General features: G+C 37.3%; 1 pseudogene; it reads left to right on the top strand.

Annotated features, from left to right (window-relative positions):
• Positions 1-1357: 1357 nt before the first annotated feature.
• Positions 1358-21393, top strand: LOC131254282 (C2 and GRAM domain-containing protein At1g03370-like; annotated as a pseudogene).
• Positions 21394-22224: the final 831 nt, after the last annotated feature.

Here is a 22224-nt window from a genome sequence, read left to right as displayed (position 1 = left end):
GTTGATTAATCAGATATCATTTGTAGTAACTATCTATGCATAGCAGATCACATAGAGCAGTGATCGAAGAAGATAAACTCATGATAAAAAACATCACATGCATGTTATATGTCAGAAACTAAATAAACCAGGGGACCTATGAGATATAATCATGGCAATAAAAATAGTGAATTATAACAGCCATATCCAAATATCCAAAAGACATACTACCACAGACAGCAGTAGATTAACAGTTATCCCAACAAAAATTACCACGCCCATTTAAGAGCACCCAGAAATAAGTAATAGTAACGAACCCACACCGGGACATATACAAAAAAAGATTTCAAACTGTCAAGAGGCTATCACATTCATTCATGAGAGCATAGAGCACCTAAAAAGATACTAGTGCTCATACGCAGAAATAAGTGTGTGCGAATGTGATAGCGATCAGAATCCTGTACTACGGCAGAGGAGCAGAGGTAGATGGCGTAGTATCATCTCGACAGCAGGTGATTATCTCAACCAATTGTTAGACTATCTGCTGTACTCCTTAGACCAGCCGTTCCAATACAATAAGCCTCTCGTACACCGAGTGGACATCCCTCTGAATTGATCCAATCCGATCCTGGTGGAGCTTAAAGCGTTTAGCATGTCCATGAGCAGATGTTAATGGAGCATGATGAGGTCCAGAAGCTTCTTCTCTGACCGTCTCAGTCCCTTCCATGGGAGCGTCACGAGCACCTCCTTCACCTCCAGCTACTTCTTTGTGAATGCCCTCCTCTGGATCCTCGGGATACTTATGAAATTTCAAGTCCATCCTTCGAATGTTTCTTTTGGTGAAGGTTTGGAGAGGAAGTTCCGGATCATTGGTTGTTGGGAAGCCGATGGCGTCACATACCCTGTTTATGATCCAGATATAAGGCAGGTGAAGATCCTTGGATGTATGAATAGCATAAACCAACTGATGTACTATCAAAGTCGGGAGGCAGATTTTTGTCCCGTTGGCTATTGAGTACACTATTAGGGCCATGAATCCAATGAGATTGGACTGGTTGGTACTTCTTTGATAAATGTTTGTGGTGAAGATACCGTGCAGGACCTGAAATCTTGGTTCCATGAACTTAGATTTCAATGCATTTCCTTGGTACCAAGGAATGTCCCTATCATGATAGAGGTATTTAGTAACCTTGGACCGAATTTCAGGATGTTCGAGGTCCATTTCAGGGAGATCATCAGGTGACATTTCCAACCCTAGGATGTTTGCGATTGTAGCAGGAGTGATCAGTATATCATCACCATCAATAGACACCATGATAGAAGGAGGATCAAACACGAGCGAGTGACAGGCAGTGAGAAAATTGCGTGTCCATTCAAGATGACATGGTCCACCAAAATCAAGAACAGGTAACCAATCTATAGCAACCGATAGAGGTTCCAGGTTATATGGAATCAGACAACTTCTGTCAACTTTTTCTTTTAGGAATAACCTTTCTTCCAGTGAACTTAGTTAAGACTGGATCAACCTGAACCGGTAGAGGTGCTTGGGCTTCAGACTAGGACCCACCATGTCTCATGCGTTGCCTTGTGGGGGTCCCACATTCCGGGGTCCTTACCATTCCTTTTGGAGCGAGGACTTTTTGTCGGGCGGATCTCAAAGATTCCCCTTGTCCGAATGCTTTTCCTTTGTCTTTTCCCATATGGACAAAAGAGGGTTTGAAGGATTTGGGAAAGAGGACAAAAACCCAACAAAAATGGAAATACCAAAAAAAATGGACTCTTGATGTATAGAAATGTATTACCGGTTTTGTTGAATGATTGGGGTAGTCCGTCGAGGGTCCGAGTGGTCTGGTCGAGAGAATCGAGTAGGGAAGAAGAAAAGAAACCCTTAAGACAAAAAACCCCCTTTTCGTGCTCCACCGACTTATATCGTGCAGCATCTGTCGATATCATCGATCCTTATTTCGATGATATCGAGGTAACTCCCCCGTTGTTATCAAGACTGTCTTCGATATCATCCTCACTCGTGTGCCTTTTCAAATTCTGAAGAGATATCGATGATATCAATTGTTTATCAATTTTATCAAAAATGCATGTAACAGTTATATCGAAGTTGAGTTCTTTCAATACTTAGCATTCAGACATCCCTTCATGTATACCTTTAGTGTATCTATGAATCAACAATATACAACAAAATTATAAACATTTAAAATGTTTATATACAAAAGGATTGAGGTGAGAAACCTCAGATATATCTTTAAAAGCTCAGTAAAAATTGCATCATTTCAGCAAATATCTAGATCTAGATGCATGACCTAGACTTGTCTTTTCATGCTTGATATATCAAGGTATAGAGTTTAGACAATTCAGTTTTTCTTTTACTATCCATTTTGAGACAGAATTCTTTACTGTGGTAGATTTAGTTTTCAAGGTTATCTCTCCCACTTGATCCAATGATCCCTTCATCCTATCTTTCATTTTAAGTGGTGATGGATGAGTGTTTCTCCTAGGTAGATTTTTGACATTCTGTATTTCTCTGATCAGTTTGAACTTACCAATATGATTTTGACCAGAGCTATGTGAAGTCCTTCTAGGTGTCAAGCATTCAAACTTATAATGACCCAAATCACTACATAAATGACAAGCTGGAGTATTTTTCATATTACTACCTCAAGCAGCCGATTTTTCAGTTATTGATGCTGCATTTCTAGTTCTTGTTTTAGTTTTATCATACCCTAGGCCACTCTTGTCTCTTCCTTGTCTTCCCATCCTTAAAAATTTTTCGAGCTTTTCACCACTCTGGGAAAATTTATAGTTTATTTCAGCAAATTTTATGGATTTCTCTAAGTCAAACCAAAGTGTGTGATTCTCATTCTGGAGATGCCTATTTTCATCTTCTAATAAGTCAATTTCTTTGGTAAGCTTTGATGAGTTAGCTTTTAGGGATAGGTTGATTCTTTCCAACTTGTCATTATCTGAATAATATTGTTGTAGATCATTAATTAGATGTGAATTAATTCCCAATGTTTTGTCCAGATCTTTTTGCAGCAGTTCCTTATTTTCAGACATTCCAAGTCTTTTAAGAATGTTGATGCTATGAATACAAAGTTGATTGTAAGCATCTTGTAACTTGTTTTGTTTTTCTTCTTCTTCTTCTTCCTTTTCAGTTTCCTCATTATCTGATGGAAATGATTCAGTAGCTTGCTGTTCTTTCTCATTTCAAATTCATTGGGAATGATTGGAGTAGAGGAGACCATAAGAATTTTCAAGGATTTTTGGTCTCCATCACTCTCTAAGTCACTAGATTCTGAGTTTGACTCTTCTGTATCATCCCATGTGGCAGTCATAGCCTTGCCCTTAGTTTTTCTATTTGAGCATTTAGTAGATGGGTATCCATACTTCTAACAGGCATAGCATTGTGGTTCTTTGGTCTTTCTACCAAATTTTCCTGCAGAGGGTTTGTTGTCCACCTTTCTACCTTTGGAGGGACGACCACGATTCTTCTGAAAGAATTTCCTGAATCGTTGTGCCAACAAAGCCACTTCCTCATCTTCATCATCTTTTTCACTTCCACTGTCCTCATTTGTTATTTTCCTTGAAGTTTTTAGGACAGTAGTTTTGGATTTTTGGGTTTGTTTGAAGTGCAGTTCAAAATTTTGTAGGGAACCTACCAGTTCTTCTACTTTCATTTCATCAATATTCCTACACTCTTCAATGGTTGTTACTTTGGGATTAAACCGTTCCGACAGTGATCTCAGTATTTTCCTACAGATTTTAGGAACTGGAACTTTTTCTCCCAAACCACCCATGGAGTTGCAAATGATATTCAGCTTAGTGAAAAACTCCATAAAGGTCTCATGCTCTTCCATTCTGAGACTTTCAAACTATGAAGTTAGGAGTTGCAGTTTAGATCTCTTCACAGTGCTTGTGCCTTCATGGGTTGTTTCCAATAGATCCCATGCTTCTTTGGATGTCCCACACGTACTTATTTGATTGAATATATCTTGGGACATGGCATAGTAGATGACGTTCATAGATTTAGCTTCAGCAGTCTGTTTTTCTTTATTGAATGTCGTCCACTTTTCTTTCAGTTTGGGTTTTGTGATGGTTGTGCCACTGTCAAGTACAACTTGTTCAGATGGTGGCACATATCCACTTTCAACTATATCCCAAACATCATGATTCAAAGATCTCAGAAAGTAGTACATCCTAGCCTTTCAATGTGCATAATTTGATCCATCAAACACTGGAGGTCTAGTGACCGATGAGCCCTCTCCTTTGGCCATATTCCAACTTCAGTCAAGATCACTCTCTAGGCAGTGAAGCCCTTAAAGAGAGACTTGCTCTGATACCAATTGAAATTGCGGTGAGGACCGCTTTAGTTGAAGTAGGAATATGCCAATATGTCCTAGAGGGGAGTGAATAGGACCTTTTAAGGTTTTTATGATTTATTAAAAATCCTATTACACTAATCCTAACAGACGATACTTATCAGAATTACTCAAAAGTAACTTTACTGGCTTCCAAGCCCTGTAAAGGATCCGATCATAAACTATTCAAGAAATGAACAATATGCAAACTAATTTATGATAGATATGATTGTGTATGTGTGTGAGGTGTGATCTCAGATATGAAAGTATTAAAGTAAATCACACAATCAAAAGAATAACAATCTCAAACACAATCATTTTTATAGTGGTTCGACTACTTATCTACTCTACTCCCGGTAACCGCACCCAACCCTTGAGTGTACCAGATTTCACTAAGGAGGTTTCACAGCGGTTCACCTCAAACCTAAGGTTTTAAATTAAGTTCACCTTCAACCTTTACAACCTACACTTAAGCTGACTGTTTATGCTCCCTGAGTAAGGGTCAACGCATAGCACCCGGGTTTTAGGCACACTGGCCAAGGATCCACACAAGAAACCTCTGTTTATGATCTCACGAGCAAGGGTCAACACATAGCACCCACTTTTAGGCACACTGGCTAAGGATCTTCCGTAAGATCCTAACTGTTTATGCTCTCCATAGAGTAAGGGTCAACACAACGCACCCACTACAGACACTCCTGCCAGAAGCCTCCTACGAGGGCTTGCAAGGGTGAGAAATACCTTAGACCCAATCCTAAAAAGGAATGATCACAAGTGTCCTCTGGACTCTAATAACTTACAAATAAGTGGATGAGTCTCATTCAGCACATTGACGAAGTTCTCCTCCTTGTTGATGAAGAATCTTCGACTTCCTTAATCTACAACTCAGATGATGTACCAATACAAGGCTTGGGGTTGGGTCAAGGTTAAGACAGAATCCTACTCTATAAAATATTTTCCTATTAGGAAGATAGAGTGATTCCGATTACGCATTTAAGGCATCCCAGCTTAATGATTTGCTATTAAGGTAGTAGATGAAGGATCCTTGAATATGGAAGTTCATTCCCCAATGCACTCTATTAAATATCAATGATGAGGGTGGATTGGAGGATGAACTTCCCTGAGAGAAAGGGCTTTGGGTATATGATCTAAGGTAAAACACTCAAAAGCACTCTCTTCTTTCTCTACCAGCAACAATAGACAAGCTCTCTTTATATAGGCAAAAGGTTCCAACGGATATAAAATGGTCATATTTATGACAGAGTTTGATATCATCGAGCGTATACTCTTGATAGCATCGATGGTCTGCTCGATGACACAAACTCATATGTCATATGCTTTTGAAACCAATTGTCTGCTGGTCGAGGGAATCGAAACACATATCGATGTCATCGGAATTCAAACTCCGATTCCATCGATATGAGGTTCGATTCCTCGACATTTGAAAATGAGAGAGACTTGCTTTGAAATATTTTAGGTTTACAAGAATGATCGAGGGACCTTTAAGATCATCGGAATTTGAATGTCGATGATATCGATAGATGTGTCGAGGCATCGATAAATCCAATAGATTTTCGTTTAAGCATGCTGGATAGTTTCTGTCCCTGTTCGATGCCATCGAAACCATACCGATATCATCATTATTTGAATATCGATTCTATCGAGTGTCCCTCGATTACTGATAAACAACCCTGAAATAATTGCTGGAAGATTAGGCGCACATGACCGATAATATCGAGAGCCCTCTGATGTCATCGAGATTTAAACTTCGATGGTATCGATAATGGCTTCGATATATCGATGCACATATGATTTTCTTAAGTAAAAACAAGGGCGCCAGATATCTGTCTGTCGATATTATCGAGTCAACTTTGATGGACTCGAGATTCAAATATCGATGATATCGATAAGTATATCGATACATGGATAAATTCGTCTAGAGATATATGTGTTTGCTGGACATATTTTGTCCTCATTTCGATGATATCGTTTAAGCATCGAGGACATCAACAGTACAGGTCAATTCTATCGAGAAGTGTATCGATAAAATCGACAAAGCAAGAAAACTTAGAGAACTTTCTTATTTTGAAAAAGTTTTCTTAACTTAAAAACCCTATGATATTCTAGTTTCTTTTATGGGTTTTATATACCTGGTGTTTTAGGACATGGGATGTGAGGCTTAGATTTAACTGTGGTGAGCTTGCACACATCCGGTTGAGACAGACGCTTTGATTTGATCTTCCTATGAGGCTCTGCAGTCTAACTAACTCAACATTCACGCTAATTGACAAACTAGGGCACTTTCAAAAACTACCCAAGTATACCTGGTAAAGTCATCTACAATGACTAGAATATACTTCTTGCCACCTCGACTCTCCATTTTAGTTAGTCCAATAAGATCCATGTGGAGAAGTTCGAGTGGTTTAAAAGTGGCATTAGAGTTTATCTTTTTGTGAACACTCCTGGTTTGTTTACCCATCTAGCACTCACCACATATCTTATCCATTTTCTTTATTTTGGGTAGACCTCTTACCAATTCACTTTTGCTCAATCTATACAAGTTGCAGTAGTGTACATGTCCTAGGTGCTTATGCCATAGTTCGATCTCATCGGTATGAACCATGTAACATGATAGCTTAGATGAGCTTGAGTTACTAATTATATAGCAGTTCTCAGAAGTTCTATGACCAGTTAATATTACAGAACTATTCTTATTTAAGATTTTACACTTTTGGTTTGAAAATCTTACACTGTGATTATTATCACAAATTTAAGAAATGCTTAATAAATTATGTTTCAAACCTTCTACATATAAAACATTCTCAAATAGAGGGAGGTTAGGGAGTTGAACTGTACCTTGGCCAACAATTTTGTAGTTGCTACCATCATCGAATGTGACTAACCATCAGTCATGTCTTTAAGACTGGTGAACAGACTTTTGTCACCTGTCATTGTCTAGAGCAACCACTATCCAGGTACCACTTTGAATGGCTCGTGGCTTTGAATGCGGTGTGGGCAACCAAACAAGCAACCTTAGGGACCCATTTCATTACAATTTTGGGTTTAGGAGCATAGTTGGTCTTCTTCTGATTATAATTGTTATACGTCCTACCTACTGAGTTAGATTTTAAGAGCTTCTTAAGCAAGTCTACAATTTTCTCAGCTAAAGGTTTACAGTTCTGATTTTTATAGTTGTTATGGTTCTTTTTAGAATTTAAGTACTAAAAAGTTTTAGTCATTTTAGAAATATTTTGATTCAGACTTTTCCCTTTTGAGTTAGAAGACTCTCCTTTAACAAATTTAAGAGGAGTATTCTTATATTTGGAAGGTATATTTTTATCATAGCCCAATCCGGATCGATCACCATATTTTTTAGATCCAAATAGGAGTTTTTCTAATTTAGGGTCACCATGGGCATACCTCCATGTGTCCTTCAAACTCAAAAGTGAAGAGACTTCTAGTTTTAGGTTTTTATTTTCAGATTTTAAGTTTTCAACTTAGGACGTTTTGAAATCTAAGTCACGCTTAGTTTTTTCAAAGCAAACTGAAAGTTGTGATTGTTCCAAAACTAGATTATTAAAATTCTCTTTCAATTTTAAAAACTTTTCTTTCTAAAGTTTTAATTTAACAGTTTTTTTACAACTTTTCCTGTATAGGGCATCATAAGCATCATGAAGATCTTCTTCATTCTCATGATCACTTCCTAGATTTTCTTCACTGGTTGTATCATTATCTGAGAAAGTGAACTTGGCTAGAGTCATTAGGGCTTTAACATCATTACTCGACTCGGTTTCAGAATATTCTGACTCAGAAGAGGCTTCAGAGGAAGAAGATTATCCCACGTAGCCAACATACCTTTCTTTTTAAGTTTGTCCTTTTTAGGACATTTATTCGCTAGATGCCCATATTCATGGCAGTTGTAGCATTGGATATCTTTTAAAGATTTCCAAATTTTAGATCTTGATCTTTTCTTTTTAGTAGGTTTTTTAACATCAACCCTCCTTTTACTTTTGAAATTCTTATAAAACTTTTTAGCTAAAAGGGCCATATCATCTTCAGAAGTTTCTAAATCAAAATTATTATTTTCACGAGAAATACTTTTAGAAGATTTAAGGGCGATAGATTTACCTTTCGGAGCTTTAAAGTTTATCTCGTATGTTTATAAAGAACCAACCAGTTCTTTAACCTGCATATGGTCTGTATCATGAAGTTCTTGAATGGCCATGACTTTTGAATTGAACCTTTTAGGTAGTTAGGATAGTATCTTTACACAGACTTTGCTTTCTAGGATGTTATCTCTAAGACCCCACATAGAGTTGACTATGTCATTCAACTTAGTATAGAAGTCTATGAATGTTTCACTTTCTTCCATATGTATTTCCTCAAACCTAGTGGTGAGGATTTGTAGTATAAATTTCTTGATAGTAGTCATACCTTCATGTGTCATTTTTAAGATATCCTAGGCTTGTTTCACAATATCACAAGATATAATTCTCTTGAATTCATCTGGTAATAGTGCACAAGTAATTGTATTTAAAGCCTTAGCATTAGCACTACTCTCAGTTCTCTGAAGAGTGGTCCAAGTGCTATAGGGAGCAACTTTTAGAATTTTATTTCCATCAAGGCCCAGAACTTCAATAGTAAGTGGAGTCCATTTAGTTACTGTGGCATACCACATATTCTCATCAAGGGACCTCAAGAATATTCTCATTCTGGCTTTCCGATAAGCATAATTAGAGCCATCAAAAGGTGGAGGCCTAGTGATAGAAAGGCTATCAAATTTTGACATCTTAAAAGCTCAGATCAGTTAGCTCAGGAATTAAATCCAAATAAATAAGCAATTAGGCTCTAATACCACTTGAAACAGCCGAGCAATATGTCCTAGAGGGGGGGTGAATAGGACTATGCCAAATAAAAAATAATAAGTGGAATATAAACAACAGATAGCTAAATGAACTGCAAATAACCAAAGGAAATAACAACCTTAAAAATCAAGTATTGAGAGGTTGATACAAACTTGGTTCTAAGGACAACCTAACACCAAAAACCAATGGCTTATGGCAGGACAACCTTACTAGAATGTAGGTGAGTATTAAAAACTCAAACTCAAGAAGATATGAAAGAAATAGAAACTAATCTATTACAACATTCACCACACAATGTTAAAATATAAAGATTACAACATTCACATCCACAAATACATCTCACAATCTTACACCATAAAAGATAAAGAAATAAACCACACATCCACTAAACACAAAGAATTATAGTGGTTCGCTTCTGTGTACACCAACTGTTAAACAACAGCCACACAACTACTCCACTCCTAATATCCACTTCCTAGGGATATTAGCGTTCACTAATCAAAATAGGTTTTTCAAGGTTCACCTAAAACCTTCACAATTGTGTCTTTAGATGGGCTTACACAATTCAAAAAACCCATCGCTCTAAGTTTTCTGGATCACCTCAGATAAACTAAAAATGAAGATTTTATGGAACAATCTCACAACCAAAAAGGAATTGAATTATAGAAAAAGCAAAATACTTATCTGTATGAAGATTCTGAAGCAGCCCGGTAGAACCAACTTGATGACGACGTAGATGTTCAACGTTTAGTCTCACAAGTGTATAGGGTTCCAAGTCTAGATGATTTTTAATTAAACCAGTAAGGGCTTTATATTGATTTTGATCTCAAGAAAGGGTAAAGAAAATATTCCTTTTCAAAATGAGAATGGAATAGAGATTCAAAATAAAATTACAAGAGCTACTTTAAAGAATCTAAAATATGCACAAAATAGCTTAGAATGTATTCAAAATAATCTCAGAGTGATTGTTTAAGAATGATAAGAATTGAATAGAAAACTCTAAAATTCGAGTACTATTTATTGGTGAGAAATCGGTTCGCACAACTAGCCTTATCCAAACAGATTTTCAAAAATTCTAGCGATATAATTTTTCAGCTGCACAACTGACCTTGTGGGTACCACGACTGGTCGAGTGGCCTGCTCGACTGGTCATGGACACCATATGACTGGTTGTGTGAGTTCAGATTACTCGTTAGAAAACGAGTCGAGCACTGCACGACTGGTCGAGCAGTTTCTAGCACTGGTCGTAAACCAAAAAAAAAATTTTAAAAATTTATAACAAATCCTAGACTGGTCGAGGAAATACTAAGACTGGTCGAGCCAGTGATAGGGCTAGTCAAAAGAACAGAATTTTACACTTATAAAATGCTCAAAATGACCGAATGAAAGTATGAAATGATCTAATCATGATCTAAGGTCAATCTTGGTCAATCATACCTTAGTTGTGAGATAGAACATATGAACACTTAATCTATCGATCACTTCAGTAGCTTTAATTCTTGCGATCTTCAAAGCTTTAACTTGACATACCAAACATAATCTTCAACTAGGTCTTGAGTTCTTGGTCTTTTCTGATTCCAAATCTTGAACCGCAATGTTCTTGAAAACTCTATCTTCACTCAATATATGAAAGTCTTCACTTTCTTCTAGTTTGAAGATCTCGGTAAGTTCATCGTAGATATCAGTAAGATAGATTCAGCACGAACAGAATGAACGTTGAAGATTCAATGTGAATAGATGCACAAGATACAAACTTAAATTGGTTTGTCACACCAAAATTTGACAATACTTAGGATTTATCAACATAGAACTTTCAAGGTATAGTTAGGTTTATATTTATTACTTTCATCAGATTTAGGACTAGGGTAGTTTGCTTTCAGTTTGTTTAGTTTTATTTTGTGCTAACCCACTTCATGCTAAAATTCATGGAAAAGCTTCAAATTTCCTTCAGGTACTATCTTTCCATCATTACTCCCTTTCTTTTCATTGCCTCATATGCATTACATGTTTCCTTTTTTTACATTGAGGATGATGTAGATTTTAGGTTGGGGGTGTGTATTAGGTAAACTAATCGGTGTTTTCTTAGTTTATGAGCAAAAATTTTGAAATTCTTCAATTTTTCAAATTCAAACTTGTTTGGAAAGCAATAATTTGTGTAATTAAGAATGTTTTGAGTATGATAAGATAAAGATTGAATTTTGAATTGTTGAAGTTTGATCAACTAAGTAATTTATAACCTACGGTTCTTACACTCAATTGATTAAGAGGAAGTTTGAACATCATGTTAATCTAAACCACAAAACACATTAAATTTACTTTTTGAGAGTATGCTAGAATTTCTAATTGGTAATATATGCATCATTGATAGACGCTGAGAATTCAGTCCGGAGAATTTTATCCACCTTAAAAGATGAAAAGCCAGTTAAAAAATAGTGAGATCGACAAAAAAGTCATGTATGATGAAAAGAATAGAAAGAGTTCGAAAACGAATGAAAAATTCTGAAAATGATCTGAAAAAGAATTAATAACAAAAAAATTGACCATCGATATAAAATCAAAAAAACTAAAAAAAAAGAGAAGGGGACAAGTTCGGAATCAGTACTTGAATTTTTAAACTACTCTTGATATGATGAATATGGCTAACATTATAAAACGATAGTATTCTTATGAGAAGTAAGTTGACTTTCACTAAGCACATTGAAAAATGTGATATATGAACTTATGCTCTGATTTAATTGATAAAGAACGTATTTGATTGATTGCTTGTATGATTCAGCTCTAGGTTTTCAGAAATCCCACTTTCTCACCTTAATTCTACTCATTCATACTTGATTACACAAAGGATTGATTTCAAAAAGGATTTGAACATTGAGAAGTGAGAAGTACTTCGCGCATGTTTTGATCGGGACTAACAAAATGCTAGTTGGGGAGTGTGTTGAGACTCAAATATTGCATATTTTCCCCATTTATCTTGGTTTTATTAACATGATAATGCTTAATGGTATATTTTATACATGTTTGTTTTGCAAGGTGATTTAAGACCTTGGATTGAAAAGAACGTTAAAAGCATAGATTTGATACTCAAGAATTATCAAGGCAAAGAATAGACCTTTGGAGAGCAAGATTGAAGATTTCAAGACCCTAAGAGTCAAGAAAACCAAGTGAAAAAGGAAGTGCAGAAATTCGCAGGATCTGAGCTTAGATGACATCGAACTAGTTTTGATGACATCGAAGCCAGTCTTCGATGACATCAAACACTGTTAAATGACATCAAAGAATTACAGAAAAATCAAGTTTGGTTTCTGGACAAATTGGATGCAGTTTTCGATGACATCGAACTAGTTTCAATGACATTGAAGCAAGTCTTCGATAACATTGAAGACTGTTAGATGAAATCAAAGAATTACAGAAAAATAAAGTTTGGTTGCTGGACAAATTGGATGTGGTTTTCGATAACATCGAAAGCAATTCGATGACATCGAAGAGTTACGCAGAATTTACATGGAATGCGTAAATTTGAGGCGATTTTTCGATCTTACACGAACTAGGCTATAAATATGAGTTTCCTACAGACTTTTTGAGATCTCTAGGGTTTAGAGGAGCAGAGCAAATGGGTGGAGCCATCATCCAAGAGTCTCTTCTTCATTTCTTCTTAGTTTTTAATACTTTCTTTGAGGATTTTAGATCCAATCATGTCTATGGTTGGTTAAATCCCTTAGCTAGGGCTAAGGGGTGAAGCTTATAGCATGATTGGGATGTTTTTCTTATTTGATTCTTGTTCTTGTTGAACTTCTTTAATTCTAATTTGATATTAAGGAATACTTTCAGTTTTTAATGGTTTATTATGACTCAAATTACAATAGACCTGTAATAGCTTTGAGCATATTCTTTTCTTGATTTGAGATTGTGAAGATAGTAAATCTTATTGTTCACCATCGTTCCTTGGGCATGGTTGGGTGATGGAATCTCTTCTAACCTTCACAATTCTTCTACATTTGGTTGTTGGATTGATATATCCTGTTGTTTGCCATTATCTCATGGCATGGTTAAATGATGAAATCACTTCCAATCCAAACAACTCTCATCCGTTGGGAATTAGGTCAATGAAAGTTTAGATTGATTTTATTGATATATCTTTCAATTGGATAGGATAAGACTCCAATTCCAATTGTGTTCCGTGAATCAAATAAGGAAACATCCTAATAGCTGCAAGTGGATCCCTGGGCACCCTAGTTCCTACCTTTGAATTCTTACATTTTAATTAAATTATTCATAATTACTTCCTATTATTCCAGATTTAGATTTATATCTTTGTCAAGTTCTATTCTTAATTACTTTCAGAATACACACAAGATTAGTCCCTGTGGATTTGACCTCGGTCTTACTGAGATTATTACTACATCGCAACCCTACACTTGGGGTTGTGAACAACTACCACTACAACAAAGTGTGGCATTGCCGGCACATTTTTTCCGGTGCCCAACATGCAATGCCTGCAAAGGGCCCCAATTATAATAGTAACCCTAACAGGCCCCCTCATTTGCTCTCTCTCTCTCTCTCTCTCTCTCTCTCCCCCCCCCCCCCATTCCGGTCCCTCTTTCCCTCTCTCCCAATCTCTGCTCCCAATTCTCCTCTTTCCCTCTCTTTCTCTCTCCCGATATCCTTTTCCCTCTCTAATCTTTCCTTCTCTTTCTCTCTCCTGATCTCCCTTTTCCTCTCTCCTCTCTCCTCTCTCTCACTTGCTCCATCTCTCTCATTTGCCTCCCTCTCTCTCTGCCCAACACATCTCCCACATCTCTTTTATCTCCCTCGTGTAAACTTTTTACTTGGATCTCCATTGCAGTAGCCACCCGAAGGAAAGACGCACCATTCGAAAGCCCCTTTCAGATTTTTGTGGCATTGCTTAAAATCGAAGGAATTTGAGGCTCCTCTCCGCAGGTTTAATCTCTTCCTCTCTCTATCTACTTCTGTCGCTCTTTCAAATTTCATGCATGCTAACTATTTGATGAAATGGCTCAACAAGACAAGATTTCATGTCTTTTTTTTTTCTTTTTCTTTTTCTCTTTTTGCAATGAAAATGAGAAATCTGGATTCATGAATCTCTTGTCTCATTATCTAAGGTAGAACGAATCGAACTTTGTCAATTTCTCCAGATCTTGTAAGTTCATCACTTGATTTTTCTTTCTGCCTTGTTACATTATAGCGGAGAAGTGCAACAAATTAAATGAAGTAAGACCCAACTACTCCAACATATGAAGTCATCATTCCTTATGATAGTTAGCACTAGCTCCTAAGGTGAACTCTTGGTTTCATGTTTCCTATATTTAATTGAAATATACACTAATGGAAACAAAATCTGATGAGTGGAAATGCAATTTTTAGTTATCAATAGTAAAGAAAAATCTTTTAGTTCTTTATTGCATTATTCTTATGATATTAATAATTTGGCAGAAGTATTTTGGGAAATGCTGCGACAATCAGTGAAAATGCAGATCTTTCCGAGACTAAGAAACTTCTTGACAAGCTTATTGTGCTGAAGCCGAATGGAGGTTTGGGGGCTACAATGGGTTGCACTGGTCCTAATTAAGCTTTCAACTGATTTGGATGATCAACATTTTCTTTTATAGTAATTTTGGCAGTTGATTCTGTTATAATGTTATTCTATGAGAGATTGTAAACCTACCTATATATGTATATGAGGAACTATTTTTGTTTACATATATGAAGAATCATGTGAGGACTTCATACAAATTTGTAATTGGCAGTGGGCCCAATTTTGGATGCCATGGACAGTTGGGTTACTTGGCTTAGGAGTGCCCATTATGGATTGCAAATGACCTCCCTTACAACCATAATTGGGATGGACGACCATTGGTCAGGAGCTGCCAAAATTGGTAGTTAAGAAAAACTTGATCAAACCATTCATTTCGGAGGTTCTCCGTGATCGCTAGGATCAGGTGGTTGGGGGATGGGTGGTTGTGACAATCTGTAGTACCCTTGCTATCTTTCTTTCATTATTCCGCTAACATCCGAATTGGAAGATAATAAATGGAAAGTGAGACCAAAATAATACATCATATATTAAACCCTGCCCTCCAGTTAGCCTGATTGGTTAATTGTGGTTGTTGATCGAGAGCCTGGAAAATGAACACTTATACTAAATTCATAATGAATAGCTGGGTCCAATTACCTGATTTAGTTAAACCAACCATTTTGTACTCCTTGTCAATGTCTACCATCAACCAATCAGAGTTGTAAAAGGGACCTCACATAATTCACAACAGGTTGTAATTACTTATAGTAGTTGGCTTCGAGTTTGAATTTGTATTTTGATTCACAGTTCGAGTTTGCCTGGTTGAATATACCAGTACGACAGTCTAATTCAATCCAAAATGGTATGAACTGTGAATCCATGATAGGAATCTAGCTAGCTAAAAGAGAAATGTTAAGTCCATTTCTGTGAGAAAATCTTTTCTATGCTCCTTTCACACATGGTGATATGGAACTCGTGAATCCATGATAGGAATCTAGCTAGCTAAAAGAGAAATGTTAAGTCCATTTCTGTGAGAAAATCTTTTCTATGCTCCTTTCACACATGGTGATATGGAACTCGTGTACTATATGCAATATGTTCATAAAAAGGTTCCATATTGTAGATGCGTTGTCTCAAAATTCGGATTGGTTTGATCATCAGGCAACCATGTTTATAAGAAAGAAAAGACTATTAAGAGCAATTGACCACTGGTTCACATTCAATTTTTAAATGTACCCACAAATTACCATATCAATCTATTTTGTAAGTTTAGGCATCCAAGTAGGTTGTAGGACCCACAATATGTATGTATGTATGTATGTCAAGGTTTGCACCTATGCTGCTGCAAATCCTTGGTGCTTGATTCTAGCTTAAATACTTGTAACCTCTATTTTTGTGAACCCTTCATGTTTGATTCTATCTTAACTTTCAATGTTCTTATCTGGGTACGCTTTTTTATTTTCTCATGTTCCTTTAAATGCTAATGGCGTTTGAGTGATTATTTTACCTGATATTTTCTCTGTTTTCTGTTTGTGTGTTTCATTCTAGGTTTGTCATTGAAGTTTGCAATTGCATGACTTTTCTTGATTTGATTATTATCCAAATTAAGGCTAGCTTCTAACACTACGTGAAGAAGGGGAAAATAAGACAAATTTTGAGACGGTTGTGAACCGTCTCTAAAATCCCTTGGTTTAGTGACGGCTATGAACCGTCTCTAAAATTTCAGACAACTCTGTCTATAATATGAACCAAAATCGTCTTATAAATGTTGAACGTCCACAAATCATTTAACACGGTCAAAATCCATCAGTAACTGTGGAGAAAAGACGGTTATCGTCCGTCTGAAATAAAAGACGGTCCTTAGCTGTCTTATAGGCAGTTATCTAAGACTGACAGAGACCCTCTACATTAGAGACAGTCCTTAGCCGTCTTATAGTAGTCATCTGAGATGGTCAGAGACCGTTTGCTATAATACATCCTTACATTTTTTTTTTTTTTACACACACATGCACCCCACATGGGTCTTCGATCTCAATGATTTCTGTGTTGAAATGCATCTACCATTAAGCCATGTAGGGAGTCCCATCTTTTTTTTTTTTTTTAAATTTTTTTAATTTTTTTTAAAAATCAACTGCAATGTTAGCACTACCAAAAAATCAAGCAAAGGCCACGAACTTTGAAAGCCTTCAGTTACGGATCTAATCTGTAGTAATTTTGCTACGGATTTAGTCCGCAGCTGAAACCTGATTGATTCGTACCTAAAGCCTACATCTCACCATAGTTGTATTAGATATTGATGATGCTTAAGGGGCTCCATGGGACCCATTGAAACATATATGTTTGATCTAATCCATCCATAAATTCTGATATATAATTTTAGTGGATTGGACCAAACGTTATGAAGATTAAAGGTCTAAGTGGACCACACAATAAGAAATCATAAAAATTAAATATCTATTGTTAGTATGTTGTGTGGTCTTATTACTGCTTCAATCTGACTCATTTTTTGCATCAACCCTTAAAATAATATTTTAAATTTAATGGACGGATTGGATAAATAACATACATCGTGGTGGGCCCCACAGTCTTAAAGCCCACGGTCCTCATGAGTCATCCGTCATGCGCCCCTCCCCAAATTTCATTCCGCCATTTTCTCTCGCCCACGTACCTCTCAAAACGAGGGTTTTTGCGTCCGCCCGTTTCTCCCTCTCTCCATCTCCCAGCTCCCTCACCCTCTCAGCCTCTCTCGCACTCAGCCTCTCCCTCGCCATCTCTCGATCTCTCACTGTCCCTCACCCTCTCCCTGTCTCTCGGCCGCATTCCCTGCTCTCTGTTTCCCAACCTCTCTCTCTCTCGCTAGCGTTTTCAAAATGCCCTTTCACCGCAAGAAGGAGAATAACGGTTAGTCTCTCTCTCTCTCTCTCTCTCTCTCTCTCTCTCTATTTCTGAAATCAGTTGCGGTCGGATGCGCCATTGAAATCTCTGTTTCTGTATCCTGTAATATCACTTGCCCAACATATATATCTTGCATGATAAATATGTATCTTGTAATTTTCTACAGAGCACCATAATGAAAGGCATGATCAAAAGTGGGGCCTGACAAGATCTCAATGACAGCTCCGAGCAGTTTGCAAAATTGTTAGCTCAGAATGTAAAACTCGTTGATTCGAAAGACCTTGGGACTGATAAGGAGCAAATATTGGCTTCTCTGCAGATGGTGCGGCAGTCCGATTGGAAGCTGGCTATTAGGTATTTCGGGAATTTTACTGTACTCTCAGCTGTTTTTATGAGATAGTATGTTTTCACACATATCATGCTAGCTATGTCCAACACCATCCAAGGGCTCGAGTTTAGGGATTAGACTTGCTGGACTCAATTGGGGAAGTGGTTGTGTGTGGGGTTTTGGTTCTTCAAGGTGAACGTGTCCTAGAGAATATATCTCGCTTTATGCAGGCTAGAATGCAAAGAGGTAAACTCCTTTACTTACAGATAAGCTTTATTTCACTTAGTTAAAAGGGAGTATTGTGTAGTAGGAGGAATTGTAGGGCCATGATGCGTCAGGATATATACACGTTCCTGTTACTTGTCCATACACGTGCAGCCCATGGTCGTCACCGTGGCAATTTATCTGATGGGCCCCATCATGGATGGGTGATACCCCAATAACTCTTCAAGATTAGAGAAGATCCTTATCTTTAAGAGTTGAAAAAAAATTAATTTGGTGGAATTTCCAAGGTTCGGAAGGCTAAGATCTTACAATCTGGGGGATTTTAGGTTGTCCTTTGTCTATGCTGGAGCCAGTCAGATGAACCTTCTGGGATCCAGATCTCCACACTATGGGTCTGACTTCTATGAACTGAGCACACGAGAATGGTAAGCATGACCTGATGCATTATGGAGCTATAATTCCTCTTACCATGAGGATTCTTGATTCTAATATCAGTGCATGATAGTATTTATTGTGAGCGTTTATGTAAAGTATGATTGGGAATGAATTCATTTTTCTTAACCATACCAACCACAATATTAATACTCACACATGAAGGCATATATTATGATACCTGACTTCCTAAATATATATTTCCCTGGCTGAAATGCCAGCTCTAAGAGTTTATTTTGAGGGGAATTGTTACAAATGGACAAGTTTTAGATATGTTAATCCTACATTTTTCTTTAAAAAATGGATGAGTTTCAGAATACACACACACACACACACACAAAAAAAAAACTTAAGCATGCTTTTGCTTTTAATAATTGTACCCACTTTCTTTGTCTTGCACAGGGCCATCAAGATTTTGGTTTTCTTAGCTGCAGCATCTCTGATTGACAAAAATATACATGTTTTTCTCTTGCAAATTTTAAGTTTACATGGTTGCATACTTTCTAGTAAATAACTTGAATCATTGCCATCTTGAATTTTAGGCAGCGATCATGGAGTCAAAGCACAGATGGATGGGTGGTTGCTAACTGTTGCCTTGATTGAAGGAACCAACGTAGCAGCTGTGGATTCAACTGGATTTTCAGACCCATATGTGATATTGACCTGCAATGGTAAAACAAGAACCAGCTCAATCAAGTTCCAAATGCTAGATCCTCAATGGAATGGTAAGCTATTGTAATTTCTCTGTTTTGTATTTGTATTGTTAATGTATTGAGCATGTTTGTGATGCCACTTAGGATATGGCAAGGGGACAATTGAATGTGTGGTTCAACCCGAGGTCAGGAAAGACTGTTATCAAAACTTGAAATTCAGGTTCAGGCTTACTGTTTATCACCAATCACATCTAGTCCTGGAACAGGCTTCAATTGAAAAAGTTGTTAAACATTGTCATGGGCATGGTTGTTTATTCCTTGAGCCCAAGTATCATGCCTTGGTCCAATTTGTAGTCATAAAGTTCTGCCAGGAATCCTGAAGAGCCAGGCTAGCCCATTGCAGTCCTAGCTACTAGAAGATAGCAGCAGCAGCACTTTTGCTGGAAAGTTCCTAGTAGAATAGACAACCAACTCATGATCCCAATTACTCATGTATGGATTTTTATTATCGAATTTTGTTGTGCTTGCAGAAATATTTGAATTTGATGCAATGGATGAGCCTCCGTCTATGATGGATGTGGAAGTGGTTGATTTTGGTGGCCCTTCGATGAAGCAACATCCCTCGGACACACTGAAATCAATTTCGTAAAATCTAATTTAGTTGAACTGGCAGATATATGGATTCCTCTTTAGGGAAAGTTAGCTCAGGCATGCTAGTCTAAGTTGCACTTACGAATCTTTTTGAACAATACAAGAGGTACTGATATTGTTAAAGAGTACATAACAAAGATGGAGGAGGTCAAGAAGAAGGTGAATGACTGTTCTTGCTTTTGGATTCTTATTACCCATGCTACACATTCATTTTTCTACTCTTGTTTTTCTCATTTATTTTATCAACATTTGAAAATATTTACAGATAATTTTGCGGTCACCGCAAACAAACTCAGCATTCTAGAAGCTATTTGGGCTTCCACCAGAGGAATTCCTCATCAATGACTTGTCAATTGAAGTGAAAAATGCCTATGCAGGTGCTGTTATCTTTTTGTGTTATGGATCATGTTACTGATTAAACTCTGCCTGGTAACAATCTCACAAACAGACCCCAGCCCCAGTAAAGGAGGGTTGATGAATTTGGGCAGCCTTGGTAAAGGAAGGATGATAATGATGACAATGACAATGAAAACAACCCAGGGTTATGCCTAGTATCCTTGGGTATTCAGCTTGTAGAAGTGAGGCCCATGTTTCAGTGATTAAATCCATTGATCCAATGGACTCTTCCTTCAATGGGCCATGTCCCAAAAGCTCTTTCAATTGAATATGGACTATGTCCATATTTTTCTTCTTAGCAGTCTATTTTCAGGTCAGCAATAGACGGGCCAGGATTGTTCCATCTGGGGATTTTTAGCAACAGTCCATCTACTGTGGCAGCCCATGAGAGCAATGGTTTGGATCATGAAATATTAGGTGCCACTTACACAAACTACTAACCTGATGGTATCGTAAATGCTTAATATTGAGGATCATATATCTCCATGTTCTTTTTAATGACTCATACATACATCCTTCCTGTTGATACCAGGTATGCTTGACCATGTTTATTTGGTTCCTTCTGTGCAGGGCCGTCTCTTTCTGTCCGCAAGAATAATTGGGTTTCATGCAAACTTGTTTGGACATAAAACAAAATTCTTTTTTCTTTGGGAAGACATAGAAGATATCCAAGTGGTCCCTCCATCTCTAGCATCTGTTGGCAGTCCATCTCTTATCATTATTCTTCGCTGAGGCAGGGGTATGGATGCCAAGCATGGTGCCAAGGCACAGGATGAAGAAGGCAGGTTGAAGTTCCATTTCCAGTCATTTGTATCATTCCATATAGCCAACAGGTACTAGTTTCACATCCTTTCTACTTTCAATAGAAGTTGTTTATGTGCTTCTGTGAACAAGGAAATTATCAAGTTTTGATCTTGATGCATCAAGGCATGTGGTATATACATCGGTTAGGAACAATGGATCCTATGCTTGGAGATTTGCCAATCAGTTGGGAACAATGAAGAAGGCAGCTTTCAATGTTGTTCCTATCCCACTTGCTATATGGAGTAGAAAAATGGGGAAATAGGATCCTGCCTGATGCAGTTCTTGCTTCACACTCTCACCCCAATTGCAAGGCGGATTGGTTCTTCGTTCTGAGTATCTTGGACTCAGGAAACTAAATTGCAATATATTACTTTCAAGTTGGACTTGTGTGAAACTTAACTGCAACTCTATGGATACTCATGCATCATGAGTCATGACTATTAGGAAACATCTTAGAACTTTTATATTCTCTTGATTAAACTGAACATGTCAATATTCTCTTTTGTAATGATCTCCAATTAACCAGTCTGTAAATAATTGCCATGAGAACTCATCCCACGTATTGTGTGCATGACATCTAGCCCATTCATCAGATGTGTTACCTCATGAAACCTCTAGGCCCAAAAATCAGCCTGATTCAAAATTTAGGTGAGCCACAGCAAAGGGAACCAAAGCGAGAGGGCACCCTGCCCTTGATTTTCACTGGGGCCCAAATAAGTTTCAAAACAGCCTGATTTTTTGCATGACCCTTCATCCAAGCCAGATAAAAGGTACACATGGGATTAGTTCTTGAAGGGTTCTCACATGTTCTCATGAAAACTGGTTTGTAGGAGAAATTTTTCCTCCAAACATAGTGTAAAATATGAACTATCATCTTTCTACATCTTCCCCCACCCTAACTTCTACTGTAGAACTAAGTGCTATTTGTTCATGGAAATTTGATTTTCATACATAGAATCATGAAAATTAGAATACTTTAAACTAATTCAGGTCTCTTCCTTACACCTGCAAGGCCACATTCTTCTGGGTTCCTATAGGTAGCAGCCAATCATGGTTTACTTCCAATCCTGAACAGATTCTGTCATGAGTATTT

Source organism: Magnolia sinica, chromosome 8 (assembly GCF_029962835.1).
Source record: "Magnolia sinica isolate HGM2019 chromosome 8, MsV1, whole genome shotgun sequence".
Lineage (NCBI taxonomy): Eukaryota > Viridiplantae > Streptophyta > Magnoliopsida > Magnoliales > Magnoliaceae > Magnolia > Magnolia sinica.
This window is presented reverse-complemented; position numbering and strand designations above follow the sequence as displayed.